General features: G+C 43.4%; 1 pseudogene; it reads right to left on the bottom strand.

Annotated features, from left to right (window-relative positions):
* Positions 1-7,785: 7,785 nt before the first annotated feature.
* On the bottom strand, positions 7,786-17,733 carry LOC119087283 (annotated as a pseudogene).
* Positions 17,734-19,005: the final 1,272 nt, after the last annotated feature.

The raw sequence follows: 19,005 nt of genomic DNA, 5'->3' as shown, positions 1-19,005 counted from the left end.
TGACCTTCTCCCAGATTACTCACTGCAACAGTCAGTTGCTCTTAGAGTATTGGTGGGTGAGGGCGTTGCTGTCATCATCTGTGTTGTTGCAGCTTCTTAGCTCTTGCAAGAGCTCGTTTCCACTCCCGCTATCAGGTTACTTCGTTTGGCGGCTCATAGGATGCTTTGCCAGGGTTTCAGGCCTGTGGGGGCGTGGGTTCTCGCTTTGTGGGGGGGGGTGGTGCGTCGGGTTGGGTGTTGTTGGTGGTTAGTTTTGGGGCAAGGGACTTTCAGTGGGTGGCAACAGACAGAGGGTTGTCCTAATAAGAAGTCGGAACTGAATGATTATTGAGGCAGAAGGGACATGTCTCGCTGTCTTGTGCGGGAGCGAGCGGTCTTTTAGTGGGTTGGCCGTCCTTTCCGGCTTGGGTGGGCATCCTCCTCGGATAAGTTTCACGTCCTTCTCTCTTTATCGTCTTCGAGTCCTCGGCAACTGTGAGCGTAGTGATATGGTTCAGCTTGGGGAAGAGATGGCTCAGGTGGGCGTAGATGATTCTCGCGGACTCTGGTAACTACTATCCTCTCTTTCCTTTTAGGTTGGTACGTAATTGGGTGGGCTGCTGAGTTTCCCTTGATTTTTCTCATTCTCCCTCTTCTTCAGTTTTTAGTTCTTTTCTCTGTCTGGTGTAGTTGCCAGGTAATCTCCTAGATTGAAGTTCTGTGCTTGGCGACGATTTTGGGTCATTGAGAGAGATGATGCTTGTCGGTGAAGGTTCGATTAGTGGGTAATGAAGACAAACACAGAAATAACTGTGCAGAAGTCAACACAGAAGAGCCGTAGAGACACGATTCTGACTTTGAGTATCGTGGTAGGCAGATTCTATTTGGTGGGGAGAGTTGCAATTAGGAGGTGTTTGGGTAGCAACTCGGTGAGAGGTCAAGAACAGCCTAACTAAGCGCGTTAGGATCACGGAGCTGACCTCGCTCGTGTAGTCATGTCGGCGGGAGAGGCCGTTCTCTGTGGTGCGCGGCGTGGGCGCTCTGACCTGCAAGTGTGGTCTTTCCGAGCAAGACCCACTTCCTAACAACTGATTTGACTGTCAGCATGGCAGGATGATGCTTAAGTGGAGACAAAGATTTTGGAAAATAAGAATAGATTTGTGCCGAGGAGGGAACTTCTTGTAGCGTAAGCTTTTGTGGGTCATCCATATTTTTTGTGTTATTCTTTCTTTTTTTTTTTTTTTTTGTTATTCTGTTGGGGTGGATTCTCGTGGCAGCACGCTACAGCGCGGGTTTATTCTCTGGTGTAGGCTTTTGGAATTAGGTCCTGGAAGTCTATCTTTCTATTGTGGTTTAGCGTTTAGTCACAGGCTGGTCCTCTTATATCTCTCTTACAAGATCTCGTTTCGCTGCTCTTGCTTCTCGCGCAGACGAGCTGGTATTTTTTAAGCGTGGGTGACGCCTAGGACTCGTGACCCGTCAACGCCCTCGGCTGTTCTCCGTTGGCTTTTGTTATCTTATAATGTGAGAGAACATTTCGGTTACTTATCCTATGTTTTGCCACGTTTTCTGTGGTTTTACTGGTCTTCTGGCGTGTTGCGTTTCTCCTTTTCTTGTATGTTGGTTGCATCATATCTATGCTCTCCTCATTGTCTCGTTTGAGAATTTCTCACCTGCGTCTGGTTTTTTCCTTTCTGCATAGGCCACTGCAGTACTTTAATTTCAACAATCAGAGCACCACTATCGTCACCACTCTTACTTTCCTTTAGAAGACACCCAGCGCCCACACCTTTCCCTACTGTGCTCCGGGACACTCTCTCCGTTTTGGGTCAATGTCTCTAATGAAGCTTGAGCGCATAGGCTCCAAATGTGGACACTAAGTTAACAGATGGCGGCCTCATAATATTCTTTTAATGATACATGGACGATTCTAGACGAGTAGAACGCTGCTGGATGGAGGCACTCAGCTACTGAGAGCCTCTTTTGCATCATGCCCGATGTCACGTGGCTGCGAGGAATAAGGGTGGTTCCAGAAGGCTGGAAGGTGGAAATTCTCTCGCTCTATGGTTGGACACGCGCGAGGAGCAGTGAAACTAAGGGCAGTGGAAGCTCAGATGCGAAGCTGGCTGCTTGTGCGGTCCTAAATATACAGGGCGGTCAGTATTAGGCGAGATGTGCGAACGAGATGATCTACGGACGACGCCCGGTCGGACATAGACGGATTTTGCTCAGATTCGAATGGGAAAGGACAACAGCCGGCAAAAGCCAGCACTTTGGCTACGTGCTCATCATGAAACATGAACAACTCTAAAGATTTTACAAGTGTGTTGTGAGAGAGAGAGGTGTAGTGTTGTACGGCTTGCAAAGCACGAGAGGTTATAAAGTTGTGGGGAGGACGCACAGCTTAGACTTACGGAAGAGAATATTGTTGTTTAAAAAAGATTCAAAGTCATTGTTGGATAGAGCAGGTAGGAAGAGTAATATTCTCAGAAGCAATAAGGCTCAGATAACAGGACGTATGGAGAAGTCTCACACACACCAAAGTCTGGAAGATTAGAGTGTGTTTTTGGCGAATCTCGTTTTCACTGTTGGACAAGAAAGACATTTTACTGTTGTAAAGGGCCTGGGTGAACTTCAGAGGGCCTAATGATATCTACATTGCTGCGAGTAGGTACATTTTATCTATTGGTTTATAATTATACTGTAGCTCTAGTGTATGCTAAAATGATTCTACATGTATGGTGAAGTAGCCTAGTACTTTAACAGGTATTGCTGTGAGTTTCAGTCCGGCACCTGGTGGCACCATCCAGTACCTGCTGTTTTATCTTTTGACGAGCCGGTAAGGTGCGGCCTTTTTCCTGGGCCCGCCATCTACACAACCCTGCTGTCTCCCTAAGCAGTGAGCACCCGAGCCCCCGACTTACTTTGAACTGAAACCCCCACTTGGTGAAGCCGGGTGCAGATTTTTTTTTTTCCGTGGGGTGACTCGCCGCGGGTGCTGAAAATGTGTCAAGCGCAAAGCCATCAAAATATAATAGGATAAAAACGGTGAGGAGCAGGAGGTCCAGCGGATTCAGATGATGAGTTGCTCGCGGTGGCTCAGGCTAGCTGCGCTTACCTAAGTGGTAGATTTCCCTAGGAAAGGACGCAAAGCTAGCACCGAGGACGCCGCCAAAAAACACACGACTCGTGGTACTCCTCTTGTAAACAAGACCAGATTAACAGAAACACACAAAGAATACAGCTGATCCTGGAGTTAACAGTCATACTCGATATTCTAAGGAGGGAGTTTCTGTTACGTGGTTGGTAATTAAGTAGGCTCTCTCAGGTTTTGATCTGTCCTTACAAAAACACCTTGGTCTACAGAAATTAAGTCGGTTTACTCTCTGTTGTTCGCTCACTAATCGTCAGTGAGATGTCGTTCTTTTTGTGTTCCTAGTTTGAGTTGGTTAAACTCTTTTCTCACAAGGTACTGAATTTTATACAAATTAGATAAGATATTATATAATAAATATAATATATATATACTGTACCTTATACTACACTATATGTCCCGTATATACAAGGCTATTTTATGTCATGACTATCACATTTTGTGGAGTGACGACTAGCTATGGAGTACTTAGCGCTAATTCTACTATAAACAGGGGCTGTCATCCGTGAGCTGCCTCGTACGGATGTTTTTTGTGGGTGTGTGAAGGAGGTCTCTATCAGTTTTAGGTGAGAGCGTGTTGGATTGTTTAACCAGCTAGTATTGTTTATGATCAGCACACGACTCCCTGGGAATAGTCCCGGGTGTCTGGAGTGGTATCGACATGGCCACGATGATCAACATCCAAGGACAACAGCGTTTGAAGTCAACCCTGTGCTGGGGGAGATGTATTCGTGCACTATTTCTAGGGAGTTGGCACTCTCGTTTGGCTCTCTGGGGGCATGCGGGCAGCGCGGGTCCGCCGGGTTTAATCGTCTGAGCCGTGGGATGGCGCTGTGGATGATTGCTACAAGGGCCAGGAAGTTATGAGATTATGCATGGGATTCCTTTCATTTCTTCTAGCTCCTGCCTCCATAGAGAGTGTAGCCGCAGTCGGCCTGCGACGTTACCCATAGCAGGAAGTAGTATGAGAAACGTATGCCCAAATTCCCAAAATATGTTTATGAATGTTTAATTTTTTATTTAACAGCAGGTTGTTAGTACAGAATAAAATCTCTCCTTGCTCTAAAAAGACAACGAAACAGAGGGGAACTGAGGTTATCCTCCCATGAAATATAGGATAAATACTTTAAATTGATATATGCAGTGTTTTAGTTTAGTGTGCGTGCAAATCGTGGGTGGACGAGTCTAATTTTTTGGCGTTATGCTGTGAGTTTATGACCTTAACGCTAGGCTCGCTTGACGTTTAGGTATTAGGTTTGTGTACATGCTGCATTTTGAAATATGTTCAAATAAAGTGTGAAGCGCTTTCTTTAAGGAACATTATAAAGATTGAGAGTAATATTAATATCTGAATCCATTTATAGAGTGTATATTCTCAGCGCATGATATAGCTCAGCACTTCTTCGTATATAGGTTTTTCATCAGTATACTAGACATGCTTTCTAAGTTACATGTGAAGGTAATTCTCCAAACACTTCAAAGACCAAAGAATTTTTAAAACATTTAAAATGTTTAATAGAAGAACCTGTATCGTGGAGACACAAGGTGAGACTAGTTGTCCACATGCGTTATCTAGGAAGCACTGTCAAATATTACTCTTCAACAGAGGAGTTACTTGGGCCAATATGGGAAAGAAACTCTATATCAGTTTAATATTCCTTGCAAATACTAAGCCATTTCGGGCGAAGCACTGCTCTTCAGCCTGGAGAGATGGTGTTGATGAAATGCTTGATTTTTATAGCACTGGACAGTAAGAACGCACTCATAGAAAATGACGCTGAGAGATTTGTGGCGAGTGGGGTTAGATGGTTCTTTTGTTCAGTCGTTTCTCGGTGCTTTGCGTCAAAAAAGGAGACCGCCAGACTGCTTCATTTATACTGGCAAGGACATAGGGGAGAAGACTCAGACTCGCTACTAAGCCGGGAGAATGGATGACACAGTGCGGCGAATTCGTGGGTTGCAGAGGTAATTTTTGGAGATGCACTGTTCCAGGCCTAGCTCAGATGTCGTCTGTCTTCCTGATTTGCGAAGTTGCTGCAATTCCCTACTCTCCTATATATATCTTTAGGCATAGTATAGTAGGCTTTTTCCTCGTATAAGGCAATCTTTAAATGTATTGGACAGGCTACCAATAGTTTATGAATTATAGTTTTCCTTAGTCATCGATAAAAGATAAATTAGATATGAAACCTTAGACTCAAATATATGGATAGATGATAAAACTATTTTCTCTTAATTTTGGCAAATATCAATAGAATTTACGCATTATTGTTAAATCAACTGTAATTTTGCGGTGCTTGGAACAACTGTTTTGTAAAGTGGATGTAATTTAGTTATGGCGGGTAAGGTGTAAGTTAAACGGTTCGTGTTGTGGTATTTAGATCAAGAAAACACGCGGATAGTTGGCTGTGGGAATACTCTTTCTGTATGTCTGTTCAAGCAGTCGTTGGTTGTTTTCTGGGGCTGCATTGTTGAGTTAAAATAGAAGCCTCTTGCCCTGGCAGTGTCTATTCTTTTATTTATTATTGCAGGGGAATTTAATACTCGTTCAGACGACGAGTATATGTAGTGGCAGGCTTAGAAACGAAAGGGAAAGCTGGGGTGCGACTTGAGCACTTGCTTGACGCTCGCGGCCTCAGGCAGATACTGCCCACAGAATGTCAGAACAAGGTGAGCCTAGAATGAACTCTCGCAGAGAGCCACGAAAGTTCCGACATGGCAAAGTAGATTTATGCGAGAAATTGTTAATGGGAGATGTATGAGTTAGCTAGCAAGAAGACGTGAGGGCACATTATGTGCATACGATAAGTTATATGAAATTATTTTCATCATTAGCGCTGTGTTTTTTATTTGTGAGGGCAGTGTTCAGACAGGGATAGGGTTTTCTGTGGCTGTAGTATCAGGTGGCGCTATTTGACTTTGCATTGCCGATCCAACGGGGCGTTCCCAAGTTCTGTGAGGAGTCCTGAAGGGCGCGGAGGGATTGTAGAATAAGAACAATTTCATTATCTAACCTGCGTACGGTTTTTCACATTTTCATCTGCAATTTATTTCTCAGGTATAGATCTTGACTTCTTACTGGTGACATCACTCACAATACCTATGAATCAGAGTAGTCTTTGATACTTGGCTTGACGACTGGTTAGTAAATTATCTTCTAAGTCACACAGTTTAATAGATGAAGTTACGATATTTAACAGATAATATGGGCTATGGTCCTGTGCTCCAAGGATTACTCCCCGTAGTTAGGACGTTTGGTGAGTTACGTGAATCTCTCTCAGAGTGGCAGGTGTCTAGGTGATACTCGAACACTATGCGCGCTGCACATTGTATGCAGATTATGACAGAGTAACATGTGACAAGCCTTGAGAACTTCTTACTCGTGAGCCCTGTCTCTCCACTAAATCTCACTTGCCAAAGATTACAGAAAAGCATCATATACATATCTCTACTGCTTGAGTATCCTATAAACCAGTCTGCCTAATGAGTGGTCGTGAAATTCGTGTCTAGGGCTACAAGTTATACGACAAAAGCCCGGATACACACCTTGCGCTCATGTACCATACTCATAACATACTGACTCACATGTTATTCTGTCTATTGTGTTTTTCTGTCACTGACAGTTGATGTGAGTGTCTAGCAGAAAGTACTGTAATAAAGCAATGGTCGCGCTAATGTCACTCACAGGATCTCTACTCTGTGCATAAAAGTCTCTAATCCATTAATAGATTTAATTTATAAAACATCCTCATGGCTCGGTGTAGTCTCACTCTCATGAACCGTTTCAATGCTATGTGTGGAACGTGGACCAGCTTAGAAATCGACAATGAAGCAAGCTGTGTGTCTGTCGCAATCCACACCAGTTGGGTTGAGCTGTGCTCTGGGACTGTCTGCTCTATCTCCGGTGGAGATCATATTCTACTCTCAGCGATAAGTCCCCCTGGAAGCGGTGGGGTAGTGAGGTTGGACGGATCTGACGGGCTTAACAGGGTTATGAAACTGAGACTTGTGGGGGGGTTTTCCACCTGCATGTGGGTCAGGCACGACGACGGCTACTGAACGTCAAGTTATCTTTCCATAAAGACACTGGTTCCAGGATAAGAAGCCTCATCTATATGGGAATGGATTGACTTAACATAAGAGTATAGTGCTATTGTGTTTACCACTCGAATGGGATGGACGAGGTCTGCGAATAACTTTTAATAGGAATTGGGCACATGCTTGACTTCTCTGACGTGGAGATGTACTTTCTCTGTTATCCATTGGAGAAGCGGAAGGATGGGGTATGAATTCCGTTTGGAGCGTTTATTTCACCTCTCTATCGTCGACTTTAGCCCCTTGTTTCGCGCATTAAGCCCAAGCATGCCGCATCTGTAAGTTAATAGTCGGCATGTGTCGACTCATTTACTGTAGATAAGAGGGGTCTTTGTGTTTCTAGATGATCGATGTGCCATATATGATGTCACAGTGACTAACGAACACACAGTGTAACTCTGCGTCGGGATACATAAAACGTCACTCTTACACTTGGCTGTTAGTGGAGATGTCGCCTGGCCACACAAGAGCCTATCCGACTGTACGTGATGGTGGCACATGTAATATGTTGAGAAAGAAAATACCATAATTACTACCAACGAGGAGATATGTAATTATCACTCGTCGACGGAGTTAGTCACTCGCTTATTCTTGTAGTACTCGATGTGTATAGCTACATCATTTCCACGTCTGCTGAGGCGTGTTTTGCTTCTATTGGATGGTGAACCATTTTTGGTGGTTCGTGTATTTGACTAAAGCACGGTTTTAGCTAGTTGTCATTTCCTCTGTGCAGAAGTTAGCCTGGGAACGACGTATCTGTTGCTCTAAGCGATGAATGGTGCGTTCAGCGAGATACGGCCACTCTTTCGTCTAGACTTCATCATGGAGACTTGACCGTTTGGCCTTTTATCACAGACGTGTACACAAGATTTCGGCTCTCTGGCTTAGGGCCGCTTCATTCCGTGTTCGGGCAGAGAGCATTCTGGTCTCGAGAGTTTGTTTATTTTCCAAGGACTCTCAGACACTTATGCAAGTGTCAATCTCACTTGGGTACACGCTTGGTCTATGATGTGTTCGTTGTTTGCTCAAAATTATTCTAACATGCTTAATCACCTCATGGCATCTTCGGTGTTCGTCGTGGGTGTGTCCCAGATATTTATAGCTGGCTTTGTGAGAGCTCTCTGGTCTGTAACAACTGGAGTGTGGTTGATCTTCACAGGAAAGACTGATGAGTGTTGTTGAGAGAAAGTCCAGGAGTTCTCAGCGAGGCATCGTCGTCACTCAGCCGCTGCCATATTCAACGTTCTATTCATGAGGTGTCGCATGCTGCATCTTTGGATCTTGACTACGTTGGCATGACAGCCGCATAGGAAGATGATTATTTCAGTCAATCTTTCTATGTACATGCACAAAGATGTATAAGCATTCTACTTCGAATCGATAGCAAGCAGGGGTCAGAACTAGGTGGGAAAGGTGCATAAGAGGGTGACGAGAGAGAGACATTAGCGGTAGACATATAGTTAGTGTTAGGAGGAGGGGCAGTGATGTGACAGGATAATCAAACTTCTATCAGGTGTCTCTTTTTTCTCTGGAGGAGATGAAAGATTATGGAGAATTTATATAATGTAATGAGAGTGCATTAACGCATCGGTGTGTATGATGTTTGTATATGTCTGAGTGCTATGAAGACACCATTAATGATATAGACTTATGCAGGACTTCTTAGTACGGGACATCACCTCTACATCTGACCAGGGGAATGGTGGTGTGAGGCTAGTTTCAGAGGTTTATTTTATTATCATCATGGTGGGGAACATTAACAGCATGCAGTGCATATTTTGTTGTGCTGTGGGAGTGCTTAGTGGGATCTGAGCAATGCTTCCATCTTCGAGGGTGGAGGAGGGAAGTTTTATCTGAAACACGTGTGCTTCTGACTAGCGGGTGTGGGAGCATAGGTAACTCTTGGAAAGTTCCCCTGCATCGCCCCTCTACGGGCGACACGACGTCAGGAACCAATCTCACGTGTGCTGCAGAGCAAGCCGCCTAGTGTGAGTTCTCACTTGTATAACATGCCCTATCATCTGCTAAAGTTGCGCACTGTTCTGCCATCTTGAAAATTATATGGGGCAAATTACATTTATACTACCATATTTTTTCGAATTCACTGATTTGTCACCAGCTTGTCCCACATACCACATAGTGTTCTAGAGCGTTGCTCAGGACGGGCATGGGACACGGAATGAGGGTAGGAGGAAAGCTATGGACCTACCAAGTGGCATCCCCGACCTGATTGGCATTAACTTGAAGCATGGTTTTTCTGCAGGATGATGTCCTACTGATGGGAAAAAAAAGGGTATTTTCATATCACATGTACATTTAAATATTCACAGCAAAAATGTCTTTCCTTCTCCATAAGCATACATAGCTTGTACATGTGTGTGTGCATGTGTCACTGCATGTGTATGTTATGCTGTGCATACATACATACATGTATCAGAAGAAATTACAGAACACCTATATTTACAAATAAGACTGTCTTAGAAAAAGGCTGGTGCTCAATGGGCGGGTGTGGTGCCATGCCCTTTAATATCCAGCATGAGAGGCAGAGGCAGGCATTGAGTTCAAGGCCAGCCTGGTCTACAAAGTGAGTTCCAGGACATCAAAGACTAAACAGAGAAACCCTATCTTGAAAAAAAGAAAAAGAAAAAAAGAGAAAAGAAAAAGGCTGCTCATTGTGCAAACTCACACACAGGGTACAGTCTGGACTTTTAGCTTCCAGCCCAATGACATCTATAGATAAGGCATTTTCTATTCTGCAAAGTCAAAGCAAACATTGTCCTTGGAGCCTGAATTCATTCTGAAAAGAATCTAGAGGGGAGACATGAGCCAAGCTGAAACAATCCCAGTGGCCAAGATGGAATCCTTTGGACAGCAGAACGAATAACCACAGCATCAGATTATAACCCAAAGAACACAGAGCTATTTATTCATCAGTACTGACGAGCATCATTTATGTGATAGAATGCATAAACAGATGGGAGTGAGGCGGTACATTTCCTCACTTGAATCATCACAAGTAATACTTACAGAAAATCTCTGTTTCTTACCTAACACCTCTCAAGTATTTTTTTTTTTTTACTTTGGAGGCTATTTTATTGAAGGCTTGGTAGAGCCAGCCTCTAAAACTATCACTCAGAAGGCTGATGAAAGAGTACTGTAAGCTCCAGGCTAGCCTGAGCTACATAGTTTTCTGGTCAGGTTGTGCTACATCCTAAATTTCATGTCAGACTGAACTACATAGCAAGAGAGTATGTCTTGAAAAAACAACAAAAATACTCAGGATGTGTGATGTTTGAGGGCTTTTGTGACTATGTAAATGTGAGGACATAGGCGAAAGCTCTCAAGTGTGAGGGCCTGCATGGGAGATGGGTAAGTTATATTAAGGTGTGTGCATGTGTGTGCACATGTGGGCACATGTGTGCTGGATATTATAAATATATTTTATAGAAAAACTGACATGTTGAGTCTTCTCACAGTAATCCCTAAGGCAAAATGTTACTTGATTTGTCGATTTCTTCCTGAAAATCACTTGTCAGATGAATGCTTTAATTTTTAAATATTATTATATATAGAGAGGTACACACATACATATATATGGTTCTGTATAGTCTCATAAATAGGGTCAAATTAATACAGCTAAGGCTAACAGTAGACAATATTAGGGATTAGCCATTTAAAAAAAAGAATAAGAGGCATGTATTAAATTTCCTTGTGTTTCATGGTTAGATGGTATCTTTGGGAGCTGGGTTTCTGCCAGTTTCCCTCTTATTTTTAGTATTTAGACGAAGGGCCCAGTGTGCCACCACTTTTCCCACAAATTTCTGAATCATCCCCTCAAGGCAACACATTATTAACACAACCAACTTTTTGTTGCAATGGAGTTAGAAATCTACTCCAAATATTCTGAAGTGGCTCCGATAGGAGGGAAGTATTTGAACTTCCAGTGTGGTTTGAATGTGCACATGATGGGATGTGGTCCAACAAGCCCCTGAGATGTTCATTAGTGCTAATGAAGGATGTGGCCAAGGGACCTAATGCACAACAACTTTTCAAGTGGTTGGAGCATTTGGAGGTGGGGCCAGTCAGCATCTCAGTAATGAGTACTCAGCATTTGTCATTTGGAGAGTTCTTTTCATTTTGAGTTTCACCCAGCTACCTGTGAAAGCAGAATTAATTTCTATCGATAAATGGACACAATGAACATTACGTGTGTTGATGTGATTGACCAGCTAGGGGAAAGATTTTTTTTCTTTTTCAGTTTTTAAAATCAGTCTTAGTGTGTGGGTATGGGTGTGATGGGGTGTGACTGCATGAGCATGTGTCACAGTGTGTTCTGTGGAGGTCACAGGGCAATTTTTTGGAGTGATCATCTCCTCCCTTGTTGAGGTAGAGCCTCTTTGTTTCTGCCTATGCATGCTCCAGGCTAGCTAGCCCATGAGCCTTCAGAAGATTCTCCTGTCCCACCTCCAAGTTGTATCACAGAAATGTTGGGATTACAGATGTGTGCTACCACATCTGGCTTTTAGTGTAGATTCTGAGCACCAAACTTAGCTTACAGCAAGTTCTTAATTCAATGAACCATGTGACTGACCTTCAGGGTTTTGGTTGCTGTTATTTATTAGGGTTTTTTTTCTCCTCCCCGATTCCTTCCACCCCCTCCTCCCCCTCCCTCCCCTTCTTCTCCTCCTCCTCCTCCTCTTCTTCTTCTTCAACTTCTCCTTCTTGTCCTCTGTCTTTGCCTTTGTCTTTCGTCTTCCTCTTCCTCTTCTCCTTCTCTCCTCTCCTCCTTCTTCTTCTTCTTTTTCTCTTCTTCAACTTCTCCTTCTTGTCCTCCATCGTTGTCTTTGTCTTTATCTCCCTCCTCCTCCTCCTCCTCCTCCTCCTCCTCCTCCTCCTCCTTCTCCTCTTCTTCTTCTTCTTCTTCTTCTTTTCTTCTCTCTTTGACAGTCTTACTATGTAGCACAGACTAGCATTAAATCCAAGATCTTTTTGTACCATCTTCTCATGTGGCTGGGATTACAGTGTGTGCCACCCTGCTCACCAGGGAGACATTAAATCCTTTCCTTGTTTTTATATTCAAAAGGTAGTCTTGTTCTAAAAAAGAATCAACATGTGGTGCCATTTAATAATCAATTGCAGAGTCATTTCTACTTTGATTTAGAAAGCTGATGACAAGCATGGCCCTTCTGCCAAGTTTTTGGATCACCAGAGCTGGGATTTGGTGAGACCACTCCTGGAAACATGAAACTGGACCAGCTGCAATGATGATCAGACACAAAAGCACAGATGAAGCCAAGTGTCCATGTTCTGATACGGCCCCATGACTCATGGTGCATCCTCAGATAACTTCTCTGGGATAATTTCCTTATCAGTTCAGCTGGTAACAAATTTTTACTATGGCATAGCTTTAGAAAGGGACTTTAAATCATCTTTGTGCTATTAATGACTCAGATATTCAGATATGGAAGTAGGGAAGCATACAGCTTACAATGTATTGAGTGAGAGGACGGAAAGCCTTCAGTATTTTATAAGTTTTCAGGTGGAGTTGCCATTCACTCTCCTGTGTTTTGACAGCCCTCTTGATGGCACTAACCTTTAACAGGAATCAACTTAACAGATGTATTCTTAAGGCTGATGCTTATCCCAGTTGGAATCAATGATGTTTTTCTTTAACTATTACATGGCCAGAGTTACCACAGAGCAAGGGATTGCTGTGGTTATCTAGAACATAACTTGACCCAGCAGTCATGACAATGCAATTAACAGAACGGCACAATACCAGGTAGGTCTATGGTGATGTAATGAGGTTAATAACACTCTATAGAAGAAGGAGTCAGGATAGAGTCATTCCACACACTTTTTCCTGCTCCCAAGCTCTCCAGAGGTACAAGAACATGCACGCAGTAGAAGGTTAACTAAAGATCGGACTCCAGTAGTGTAGTTTGCACTATGTGGCCACTATGCTGGGGTGGGACTCTCAGTGATGCAGCTGTTTTAATGTCACCCACACTCCTATAAGAAAGCCCACTAAACTTGTTGTTTCGCCAAGCTGGACTTGGCTACCCTTTCTTTGGCTTGTCACTGGTGCCCTATGTGGGAAGAATACATGGTTGCTCACATCTCCCTTACAAAGGAACACAACAAATGACTTTTATTAATCTAAGTAATCATGCAGTGGGGGCAGGGAGGAGAGTCTAGACGTGGTGTCACAAATAAATTTACACCCTGATTTGTGGGAAAATATTAACTAGAGCCCGAAACTGTACTCTCCAACCTAGGAAGCATGCCTGTTTCTCTCAAAGGATACTAGGTGAAGTGACTGATCTTTAATGACCATTTGGTACAAATGCCTTAAGTGAATGAGATGGTTTATCTGGAGGATAAGGAAGGGATTATGTCACATACATCAGCTGAGTTGGTAAGGCTAAATAAAACTCTCCCATAATCACCTAAAGGTCAAGAATTATATTCATATATATATACAACACACATATATATTCACATATATACATATATATGTATATATATTCATATATGTATATATATATGTAGTTTTCTTGGTGTTCACTGCATGAGAACAAATACTTAGTTGGCTAATGTTTTTGTCAATTCAGCAGCTAATTGTAGCTCTTAACATAATTAAATCACTGATTAAAACAGGTTTATCTGAGCCATGGAAGAAAAAAAAAGTATATTGCATCATCACTCTAACACCTCAAGGGCCGTGTGTGAATTAGGTCTCTTGGCCACATCTTTCTCAATAGCACTAGAGTCTTGTGTATGTGCATACTCTTATGTGTGCAATTGCATGAATGTGAACATGTATATGGAGGTCAGAGGACAGCATTGAGCATTGTTCTTCAGGAGTTGTCCACCTTGTTGAGGGTCTTTTTAATTAAAAAATTTTAAATTGTTTGTTTATGTATGTGGGTATTTTGCCTGCAAGCATGTCTGTCTATCATGTGTATTCCTAGTACTTACGAAAGCCAGAAGAGGGCATCAGATCCTCTGGACTGGAGTTGAAGATGGTTTTGAGCCTCCATGTATACTAAGCATTGAACCAGGAGTCCTCTGAAAAAGCAGCCAGTGCATTTAACCATTGAGCCATCTCTCTGACCTCCACCTTGTGTTTTGCAACAGTCTCTCACTGGTCTGAAGTTCACTGTGTACTCTAGAATGGCTGGCCATCGAGCTCCAAGAATCCTCCTGTCTCCACCTTCCTACCTTCCTAGAGCTGGGATTTGAAGATGTATCCTCTCCCTACACTGAGTTTTGAAACCCTGATGCCTTCATTCTGATTCTTTCCATTAATCTCACTGCTCAGTTCAGGTTAACAGTATCTTCACCCTCTCCTTCTGATCTATATTTGCCCATAGGCCACATGAGACTGTTAGGAGCAGATGACCAACTGCACCAGCCTGTCTGCTACTGCCTGAGGTCTGGCCTAGGCACTCTCTGGGTCTTCTGTAATACTATGGTCATACCTTCCCCACCATAGGCCAGTCTGAAACCTTCTTCAACTCTTTCCATCTCCCTACGTGGAATGTGTCTGTCCTGGAAAACAGAGCCATAGACCTCCAACAGCAGGGAGCATGATTGACAAAGATCCCCAGTTGCAGGGTTCCGCAATGTGCCACTGTGCTTGGGACAAAGCCAGGCTTCCCAGTGAGCATTGTCACAACTGAGGCAGGCTCGCTCCTGGAAGCACAGGGCTCAAAGTGGCCTTGCTCATCTTTTATCTGGATTTCACTCAGACCTTCTCCCTGCTCACTGGCGATGAGCTTGTAATGAGGTCTGATGGCTCTTGAAACCTCTTCATTTCTCCTCACAGCATTTCTCCTAATAAACATATGCTCATTAACTCATATCTAAGCTTTTCAAAGGACTCAAACAACATGGGGAACATGGGCCTCCAAGCTAAGTAAGGTGAGTTGCATGAAGAGAGGCCAACCCATCAGGGCTCTAGGAACTGGAGGAAGTCACTGTCTAGTTATCTGACCCTCAGAGACTTCCTTGGAGAATTTTAATATGCTGTCATTCCTTGCCTTTGTATCCTTGATGGACATTATGAATTGTAGGAAGCATGGCTGTGCTGAATTAGCAGTATCTTCCACAGCAGAGGCCATTAGGGTAGAGCAGATGATTTGCCATCCTTCTTCAAACCTGTCAGCAGGAACTAAGTGTGAAAGTGTTGTGATGAAGCTGAGGATGCAGCTCAGTTTCTAGAGTGCTTGCCTAGACACACAAGGCCTTGTGCTCCATCCTCAGCACTGCATACACAAACAAGCAAACCAACAAAAGACAAAAACAGCCATAGAGGAGCATACCTGTAGTCCCAGTTCTGGGAGATGAAAGCAGGAGGATCAGACATTCAAGATCTTCTTCAGTCTTACCGTGAGTCTATCACCGCCTGACCACCAGCCTGGGCTATATGAGACCCTGCCTCAACAAAACAAAGCAAATCTAGGAGAAAGGATCATGATGGTGTTAGGAAATTCACTGATTCCTAGGACTCCTCTGTCCCAAGGCAAGCTGTATGTTCTGTGGAACAATGTTGCTTGCTCTCCTGACTAGTCAACCAGTCCAGCATCTTCTCTCCTGCCACATGTCACCCTCACTACTAATCAGATGTGTTTATCACTTCTAACTTTTTACTAGATAAAAATTTTAATGACTTGTTAAGGAGATACAGGTACATGACTTCCCAAGTCTATCAGGCAGTTCACGAAGGATTCTCAAGACTACCTCATTCTTCATCTACCCCTCTGAAGTAGCCTGCCTTCAACTCTCCATTTCCCTCCTCTAGGTATCGTATCTTATGCAGGTGGATGAGCCTTGGCTCAGTTGTTTCAGAGGTGCCCCCTGACTCCACTGCCAACTGCGTACGGCTTCATCTCACCATCATATTCCCACCATTTTCCTTTTTCTCAGCATCCCAGCATAGATTTGACTTCACTGAGTCCGTGTTGGCATTACTATAGGGATGAAAACATGGCTCTGCTCAACAGAATCATGCCTCCTTTGGTTTATAAACACACAGCTCTGATGAAGTTACTAGACAATTTATATATTACTATTACATTATAAGTATACTGATTTTCTTGGTTTCTGGAGCCTCGATGTTTAGCCCATCCACCCTTCTGATGCTGTCTAGGCTAACTATTCCCGAGCGGTTTGAGCTGCATTCTTAGGCTCGTCACTCTGCTACCAGTTTTGAGATAACGCTTTCTATCTTCCAACATCCCATATCCCCTGCCCTCTTAGTCTTCTCTTTCAGCCTGATGACCCTTGCTTGGGACACTCTCTGGCCACTACCATTATTCCTTGCTTCACTTCCAGTTGCTTCTAAAGATAGACTAGGGGAGGCATGGACTCAATGAGTACTAGCCTACGAGAAAATGCGTTTGGTCCATCTTTCCATTTATTGAGGTAGTGTGTCAGTCAGCTTCCCACCACTGTAAATAAAGCCCGGGATAATGCAGTTATAAAGAGAAACTCTCTGCTTTGGAGAGTTTAGTCCATGATTACCTGGTCCCACTACTTCTGGGCCTGTGATGAGGCAAACAGCACCTCAGGCAGCATGTGGTGGAGCCAAGCCACTCATTTTAGGACCAAGAAACAAGTGAAAAAGAAAGAAAAGTCTGGGGTTTTGTTATGCTAATCATATACACAATCCCAATGGCCTAAAAATGCCCCATTAAATGCTACTCCTGTAACGATTCACATGCATGGTCCCAATGGCCTAAAGATTCCCCATGAAGTGCTACCTGTCTAAATCCTCTGCTGTGTCCCAGAAATAACACAAGGGCCTTAGGACCATTCCAGACTCAGACCTCAGATGGAAGCTACATAGTTCTATGGAGAAAATAGATTCTCCTCATTATTTACAATTTTTTTTCTAGATTCTAAAGTTACTGTTGAGAAATCTAATGTTATTTTCTTTCCTGTTCTTTGTTTTTCCTTTATGAAAGCTTTTAGGAGCCTTTTCTTGTTGCTTGAGCTTGAAATTCACCACACTCCACCTCAGTATGGTCTGGACTTGATTCTGAGACAGACACAGACAATTGTACAAGAAGTTTGGTGGAAAACAGTTCTTACTTATTGTTTATTTATTCCTTGGTAATCTCATACATGAACACAATGTATTTAGGTAGTATTCACCTCATTCACAGCATGCTGGTTAAGTCACTTCCTAAACAGTTTTCTGCTGCCCCTTCTTGATTTGTGGATGTACAGGATCTCACTGACCCTGGCTATGTTAGCCCTGATAAGTGACTCCAACTCCTCATCCATCTGGATTACAAGCTACAAGTGGTGTGGAGTGATGTGCTTTACTTTGAGATCTTGGGAAGCATTACCCGCCAACTCCAGCACCTCAGCTGGGAGGTACTCAGTAATTGTGGCCCCTGTTCACAGCAGCAGTGGTACCCATCTGTCCATGGCTTGTGGTGTGAGTCTTCAAGTATCTATGGATGTAGCCCATAGGAAAACTGTAGCCCAGCTTTCTGTGAGTGAGACACCACCAGTAGCCTTTGGCCTTCCCACCGTCCTGCCCAGTTTTGCTCCAGCCATGGGCTTGGCCATGTGACACCTCACCCAAAGGTTACAATTCTTAAACATTAACACTTGTAACAGGTTTTAAAAAACCATGCGGCACCCCACTACAACTAACGTCTGATACAGGTCTTACTTTAACCTCTGTACTTATGCTTCCTTCGTTCTGAGTAGCTATGTCCTTTAATTGGAGATTGTGTGGTGTGTGTTGTGTGTGTGTGTGTGTGTGTGTGTGTGTGTTTCTTTATTTCCTCTCCTTCTTCTCCTTGTTTTGTACAGATTAGGTCTTGCTTCCCCCAGGATTGAGCTACTCTTACTTCTTCTATAGGCTATCTTCATTTTGGCTTACATTTTGAGCTATTTCCTCAACTTCGTTTTCCAATATGCCTGCCACGGTTACCCAGTGACACGGTAAGCCCTAAAGACACTAGTGGGGTGCCAACCACATCTACTTTTCTGATCAATCATATTGCTCATCCTGTGCTGTCGTTCTGCAAGATATTGGAGGAAGACTATACAATAAAAATGTTATGGTCTATCTGACATGTGATCCCCAAGAACCATCAGGGACAGATGTCAGCTCATTAGTGCTTCTCTTAAAATCACTCACTTTAAGTATAGTTAGATGACCCAGTTAACTCAAACTGAAAGCAGGCAAGGTCATAAGTTTAACAAGACTCTCAAGACCTCGGGCTAATGGAATGCATTATAAGTAGAGAAATCTAGAAACAGATGATAAAAGTTGAATGCTCTCAGAGACCATAAGATCTGGCTCATTACAAGATGCATCAGCTGAGTATTTAATCGATCCTGACTTAGTCATTGTGTTTCAGGGAAGTGCTAACTTCTCCCATTTTAGGAACCCCTGGAGTACATCTCTGCTCGTGCCTACAAGAACATGAGTCCACCAGCAGCAGAAAGTCTCTTTTCCTCTCCAGTGTTTGGTCTTACCCTCTTTTCCTTCTTCCTCTCTTTTTTCCAGATCACACAGTGTAGCCTAGACTGGCCTTGTACTTACTATGTAGTCCAGTGCTGGGATTATAAGTGTACCATACCATCCGAGCCAAGTCTTATTTTTTAACCCAGCACTAGACTCTTCCCAGATGAATGAGGTAGGAATTTCTATTCTCTCCATAGCACCAAGTCCTTTCAATACATCTATGTATTTCCAAGGTTGATCTTCAAGTGTATTCAAGAGAGGACCCCCACAACTCTGCAGCTTT

This window comes from Peromyscus leucopus, unplaced genomic scaffold (assembly GCF_004664715.2).
Source record: "Peromyscus leucopus breed LL Stock unplaced genomic scaffold, UCI_PerLeu_2.1 scaffold_91, whole genome shotgun sequence".
Lineage (NCBI taxonomy): Eukaryota > Metazoa > Chordata > Mammalia > Rodentia > Cricetidae > Peromyscus > Peromyscus leucopus.
Note: the sequence above shows the minus strand (reverse complement) of the source record. Positions and strands in the feature narration are given on the sequence as shown.